The sequence below is a fragment of the Sorex fumeus genome, unplaced genomic scaffold (assembly GCF_029834395.1).
Source record: "Sorex fumeus unplaced genomic scaffold, SorFum_2.1 ptg000037l, whole genome shotgun sequence".
NCBI lineage: Eukaryota > Metazoa > Chordata > Mammalia > Eulipotyphla > Soricidae > Sorex > Sorex fumeus.
The window spans coordinates 7,920,206-7,927,832 of record NW_026606094.1 but is presented as its reverse complement, the minus strand read 5'-3'; the positions used below and the strand labels follow the sequence as shown (position 1 = coordinate 7,927,832).

Here is a 7,627-nt window from a genome sequence, read left to right as displayed (position 1 = left end):
AAATATAAAAAAAGAAGAAATATAATAAATTGAACCACAGTTATCATCATCCTTTTCTGTTACTATCTCAAATCAAATTTGAAAATATCAAATAATTTATCACAGAATAGGTGACATTTTTCATTATTATTTTTTCTCATGAAAGTACGAGAGGTCAAATGTATCGTCCTTTGAAGCTTTGTTGGGTTCAACGGATTATTTCTGGCAATGCTCACCTTCCTTATATTTCCAGTTTACTTGACGATGACTTATTCTGCATCTCCTATTATTCCAAACACTACTTACATCCTTGCATGGAATGTTCCAACTGAAAATTATCCCAACAGACATCATGTGACAATAAATCTGAGCATCTTCTCATTTGTAGGATATCCTACTAAAAATACCACTGGACAAAATGTTACATTGTTTTATGTGGATAGACTTGGTCTATATCCTCACATAAATATGAATAAAGATGTGAATGGAGGTATTCCCCAGTGTGGAAATCTAACTGCTCACTTAGAAGAAGCCAGTAAAAACCTTGGAAAATATATAAAAAATGATTCTGTAGGCTTGGCTGTCATTGACTGGGAAGATTGGAGACCCCTCTGGGCTAGAAATTGGCTTTCAAAAAATATTTACAGGAACAAATCTATTGAGTTGGTTATGCAAAACAGTTCAAGTCTTAATCAACCTTCTGTTAATGCTAAAGCGAAAACAGAATTTGAAAAGGCAGCAAAGGATTTCATGCTAGAGACATTACAACTGGGAAAATCATTAAGGCCAAATAACTATTGGGGTTTTTACCTATTCCCTGATTGTTACAATCATCAGTATAGGGAAATTGAATATAATGGAAGTTGCTTTAACATAGAGAAAACAAGAAATGATCGACTCGACTGGTTGTGGAATGAAAGCACTGCTCTTTACCCATCCATTTACTTGAATAAAAATTTAAGTTCAAATCCACGGGCGGCACTCTTTGCCAGAAATCGGGTCCAGGAAGCCATTAGGGTATCTGCAGAGCGAGGTGTTGAAAATCCACTTCCGGTTTTTGTGTATGTCCGTCCAGATTTTACAGATGCTCCTGGAGAATTTCTTTCTAGGTAAGAAAATCAAGCAAACAAAGGGCCATGGCTTTGTATTCAGGCTGTTATTCAGTAGAATTGAACATCATTTATGTAGTGAATAAAAGTTACATTTTAGTACACTTGAGGTGGAACCAGTTCACCTCCTTCCTTCCTTCCTTCCTTCCTTCCTTCCTTCCTTCCTTCCTTCCTTCCTTCCTTCCTTCCTTCCTTCCTTCCCTCCTTCCTTCCTTCCTCCCTCCCTCCCTCCCTCCCTCCTTGCCTTCTTTCCTTCCCTCCCTCCCTCCCTCCTTCCCTCCCTCCCTCCCTCCTTCCTTCCTTCCTTCCTTCTTTCCTTCCTTCCTTCCTTCCTTCCTTTTTCCCTTTCTTCCCTCCCTTCTTCATTCTTTCATAGTTTTTGTCCCTTTTTCCAATTATCTTGCCACAGACAGCCTAAAAGTGCTCAGAGTACCAAATGAGGTACAGGGATCTAAGGTATGCCCAATCTTGCCAAACAACTGCCTTACCTATTGACTCTGCAATCCATCTCTCTATCTTCTTTTTTTGACCATAGATCAAGGAACATCGTGGAAAGATTTTTGTTATATGAAGACAGTATCTTTTAAAAGAGAAAATTAAGTTAGCAGAAAAGATTTAAATTACACTTGTAGACTCTGCTGCTTAACTTTAGTTTACTGTCCTATGTGTAAAATTTTAGTTTTGTTCCAATTGGTTTCACTTTTTTCTATCACATTTGACAGTTTGATCTTGTGAATACTATTGGTGAGAGTATTGCTCTAGGTGCCTCTGGAATTATAGTATGGGGAAGCCTCAATTTCAGCCAAAGTAAGGTAAGTCTAATTGTAGGTAATGGGCAAAACTATTCTCAATTTTAACGTTTTGTTGATTCTGAGGAATAAAAATGGTGTGATAATCCTCACACATCAGAGGTGCTCAATGTGTTTTATGGAATGTAATAATGTAGCATTTATTTCTATTAGAGGTAGGATGTATTTTCTTTCTTTCAAGTCTGGAAATAAATAACATGATTCTGGACTTTATTCTGGAAGTGGTATTTTTTGGACTTGATTCCAAAAAGAAGGAAAATCAGTTCTACCATTTGAAAATTCTAGCATTCTGTTGAGTAATTTTTAAATTAAATCCTCTGTTTCTACTCCTCTGTATCTAATCTTCTGTTTCCACTCTTGAAAGATACTAGTCAACATGCACTTGTTTTTTGTGATACAGTACTATATTATTCTTAACTGAGCATGCATATACATAGTCATTGAACAAAGTTATTTTATTGTAAAGGTCATCAAACAATGTTTTGGGGTAAAATTGGGCTTAGTGGTTTCTTTGTACAACTCTTAGGCCAAAATTACTTTGTTTTTTAAAGTGCATTAGAATATCCAAGAGTGATAGATCTGGGTTTTTTTACCCCTTTTTGTCCCACACAGTGTACGCAGTATGTGTTAAGGGATCAATCCCAATGGCTCAAAGGTCTATATGTGTATCAGGAATTGAAGAGTCAGAAGCATGTAAAACATGCATATTATAGACAGTAACACTTCTCTAGCTGAGAATAATAGAATTCTTTAACACAAGAAAAACATTAAGTTGGGGGATAAAGAGGTAGTAAAGCAGGTAGAGCATTTGCCTTGTACATGGCTAACCCTGGTTTAAAACCTGGCATCCCATATGGTTCCCCCAGCAATGCAGAACTAATTCCTATATTTAGAGATAGGAGCAACCACTGAGCATTACCAGGTGACCCGAAAGTTTTCACTTAATCACTTAATCATCTATAAACAAAATATTTTAAATTTATATTATACATTCGTAGTGGACACTACCTCCACTACAAATGTAAAGTATAAATTAAAAATATGTTGTTCATAGGTATCTTTAGAACATAGTTTATTTTCATTTTAATTTGGGCTAAAAGAATAATACAAGAGTAATTAGTTTTCAAAATCAATGAAAATGTTCAAAACAAACTTAAGGTACAAGATTAGAAATTCATTTTTCCAATGTCTTAAGCTTAGTTGAAACTTCAGACTCAATGCGAAAATAGTGTTGTCATGGGGGACACAGATTTTTTGGAGGTGGACCTTTCATTCATTCATAGAAGTAGACATGATGGTGATATATGTGTCATGGAGAAAGTCTTATGGTATCAAGAGGCAGGACCTTGTTTCAGGAAAGGTAAAGAACAGAATTGATCGTGTAAGATGTAAAAAACTTTTTGGTCTTTTGTGGTCATAGATAAAGTAGTCAAAATTTCACTTTTTAATGGTAGAAATATTAGGTAAGATTCAATGTGAAACTTTGTTTCTTTTTGTTTTGGGGTTACTCTTAACTATGCTTAGAGGTTCCTTCTAAGAAAGGAACTGTGTTCTCAAGATTCATTCTTGATGATACCAGGAGACTCTAGGTTTTGCCCGGGGTTGAGGAATGATTTGCTGTATTTAAGGCATCTTCGTAAACTCTGTACTACCTCTTGTTTCCTCATTTTGCAACTTTAAAAAGATAATTTCAATACTTTCAACTCTTTTGCATACTTATATTTCTCAGGTGTGAACAGTGCCTAAAGAAATAACAGAAAAAAATAATTGAAAGAAAGAGATCCTGTTAAACACTTTGCAGAATATTTTATGTTTCATAAAATGAATTAAAATATGTAACTACTTAAAATAGTTTAAAGCATCACTCATGTTTTCTGAAACATATGACCTCCATTTTCAAGAGACTTTATTTCTATGATTAACCACTATGAGTTCCCCATATTGATATTTTCCTTTTACAAGTGTGGATCATTTTTTAGTTTAGGCAATAAAGAACAAATATTTCAACTCCCCATTTAGTTGAATGCAGGAAAATGTACTGAATTAGCCCATTAATGTATTTTACATTCTTCCTGACATCACAGTCTGCAGTTATGATCAGGGAATTCTCAGCATCTCACACAAAGGGACAGATTTTGCTACCCTGACTAATTTCTCCCTATGATACTGCCTGAAATGGTGGCTACTTTACTCTATTTCCAATTCTTCTGCTTGTGTTTCCAATTTCTAATCATTTAACTGCAAGTTTGATAAAATAATAATATCAGTTTTCTATACTGTATTATATATACTTAAGAATTTTTCTTATGTTCTTGGTTAATTTGCAACTTGAGTTTCAGTAATATACCAGGTCTAATTGCAATGGTGGAGGTAACCTCTTTGTGAAATGTAGGTAAGTTCTTCTTTCCTTTTCATTTTATGAGATTAATGTGGAACCAGAAGAAATCTGGCTTATGAGACGTGGCACAAAATGGTTTTAATTTATGGTAAAACACAATCAATTTAATATAATAATTTATATCCTGTCATCTTTACAACAATCCTAAGTGACATAACCTGTATCTATCCTTATGTGACTGATGATACAGTTAAAAAAAAAGTTGAAGTGTGGGGCCAGAGTGATACCACCGTTGGTAGGGTATTTGCTTTGCATGTGTTTGTCCAGGTCAATCTTCAGAATCCCATATGGTCCCCTGAGCAATTTCGGAGTAATTCCTGAGTGGAAAGCTGAGAGTGATCGCCAAAAAAAGGAATTCTGGCTTGTTTGTTAAATTCACACACTTACTCACTGAAGTAATTGGGATGAGAGACACAGAGCCCACAACCTATCAGATGCACTGATTTGGGCTTTGGGCGAAACCCTTTCATCCAAAGGGTTTACGCTTTGCTGTGTGCACATAGATCGCTCAGGCAGTGCTTGAGTTCATGTACAGTACAGGACTTCAAATATGTATCGCTGCGAACAAGGCAAGCACCATACCTGCTTTACTATCTCTCCTCTAGATAAAGCCAACTTTTCCTCACCCTGATTAATGCATGATAAATCAATCAATTGATCAACCAAGATTAAAATTTATTGAACCTCAATCATCTAATTATTCAGTGCTTTTAAATGGCACTTACTTTTCTTAAAATTGCTATTGAAAACCTTTAAAATAGTGGTAAGAGTAAACGAGGTCATGATCATCCTGTTGTTTATTGATTGACTCGAGCAGGCAACAGTAATGTCTGCTTCTTTCTAGCCCTGAGATTTTAAAAGAGCCATATTCAATGCACTTTCAGGGTTAGGAGAATGAGACCCATCATTGTTATTGGTATTTTGCACATTGAATACAGCACGGGAAGTTTGCCAGACTCTGCCGTGCAGGCAGGACACCCTCGGTAGCCTGCCAGGTTCTCCAAAGTAGGAATGAGATAATAAGATGTCACGTGGCCAACTTTGCAGCCACGTGCTTCCGGGAGCCGGGTTTTATATTCTCTGGGTCTTGGTCTATGCTGAGACCACCTGGTGCTGGCAGCAGCTGGTGCGTGTGATGCCTACCTACTGGAAGATGGAGGATCTGGGTGGAGGAGGCCATGTTCGATCCGAGCAGGCTTGGAGATCTCAGCCCCGCCCGGGACCCACATTCCTGGGTTCCTCTGCTGGTTCCTTTATGCATGAGGCTTGTCCGGACATGTGGAGAGTGGTCTCAGCATGGCTGTGGCTGGTTCTGTAGGTCTTAGACTGCTGGGTCTCAGCTCAGGGCAGGGAGGAAAACTCAACCCCTCCCCCACCAAGGGGCCACTGTGAGGACAGCAAGATGAGGGGGCAGGAGACTCAGGTAAGAGTAAAAGGAAAAAGTATTTTCTCCCTTGCTGAATTTTATTTGTTGGTACTCCTTTTGTTGTTATTTTTTTTAAAGAAAAAATGATTCATTTATTTTGTTTTGGGTGTCATACCCAGTGATGCTCAATAGTTACCCCTGGCTCAAAAGTCAGGAATTATACCAAGCAGTGTTCAGGGGACTAGGTGCAATGCTGGTTATTGAACTGGATCAGCTACCTGTAAGGCAAATGCCCACCCCTCTCTATTATTGCTCAGGCCCTAATTTTGTTGTTTTTGTTTATAAAATGCTTCACTCAGTGAATCCATTCTTATATATGTTTCCTTGTTCTTTGATACTCTTAACTTTTTATTTACAGGATTCATGCAACAATCTAACCAATTACCTGAACAAAGTCCTAAATCCTTACTTACTGAATGTTACCCAGGAGGCGGAAAGGTGTAGCCAAGTGCTTTGTAAAGGAGAAGGAATATGTAAAAGGAAACATTGGAACTCAACTGACTATCTTCACCTGAAAGAAGAAACATTTAGAATTGGAAATGGGGACATTAGAGAGTCCAAAGTGAATGAGAATTTTGCAAATCTATATGTGAAAGAATTTGCTGAAAAATTTGAGTGCTGCTGTTTTCGCAATATGGATTGTAATCAGACAATTTCTTAGCTAAGAATTAATTACCTTAATGTATGTAATGCTAATGTTTGCATGTCATCCTCTCCAGATCCAGTTGAGTAAAATCCTATTCTTACTGGGAAAAGCATCAAGTTCTGACTTTTTAGCAATATCTCATTTTCCATACTATCTGCAATGTTAACTTTTTTTTTCTGAAAAAAAGTGCCTTTTAGTTCCTTAGAGTGAATATTCAGTGGAAGTCATCTCCAACAGCCTCCAAGAACGGCTTCAGAGTGTTAACCAGTAAAACACTACCAACCACTTATTCACTGAATACAATATAAATGAAATCATGTGTGAATGAATAAATTATAAATAAAATGATTTATGATAAATGAGTTTTGAAAATTTATGATTGATTTATAATAAATAAATTCATGATAAATGAAATCATTAATTCAAATAATTAAGTTTTCAACACTAATTGTTTTTGAGGAGGCACAATTAGTGGTGGGCAGGGTTTACTCCGGGCTCTGTGATCAGATATCATTCCTGTTTGCGCTTGAGGAGCCATTGGTTTTACTGGGTATTTGAACCCAAGTTGGCTGCACGCAAGGCAAGTCGTTAACCTATCTAATAAATCACTGGAACCATTCTGCTAGTTCATTTTATAATCTGTATCAGGTTCTGATATTATTTACATTTTTACATATAACTTTAGCAAAGCAATCTTTATGAAAACTAAGAATATTTAACTATGCTTTGCTAGTTCAGATAAAAATTCTTATTATTGAATTTTACATTTCTTCGTGAATATAAACTAACCTATTCCAAACTATAGTTTGATTTGTAAAACAAACCAGAACAAACCAAGCAAAAAAATGTGTCTTTGTGACATTAGTGGAGGGAAGGTGATACCAGTGAAGGGATTGGTGTTGGAACATTCTATGTCTGAAACCCAATCATGAATAACATAGCAAGTCACAGTGATTAAGTAAAAAATGGTAAAAGATTGCTTTTAAATCATAAAATTGGTTTTGAATTATTCTGATTGATGAGGGACAATGACTTGTGATTTTTTCAAAATAAACCAAACCAATACAAGTCAAAAAAATCACTTCGTGACATTAGTGGAGAAAAGGCGATACTAGTGAAGGGATTAGTGTTGGAACATTGTAGATCTAAAACCCAATCATAAATAACATTGCAAGTCACAGTGATTAAGTTAAAATTAATAAAAGATTGCTTTTTAATCATAAAATTTGCTTTGAATTGTTACTGATAAATGAGGGACAA

At 36.1% G+C, this 7,627-nt stretch overlaps 1 pseudogene; it reads left to right on the top strand.

The window, feature by feature from the left end:
- Nucleotides 1-207: 207 nt before the first annotated feature.
- LOC130027632 (hyaluronidase-5-like) lies at nt 208-6,382 on the top strand (annotated as a pseudogene).
- The last annotated feature ends 1,245 nt before the right edge of the window (nt 6,383-7,627 follow it).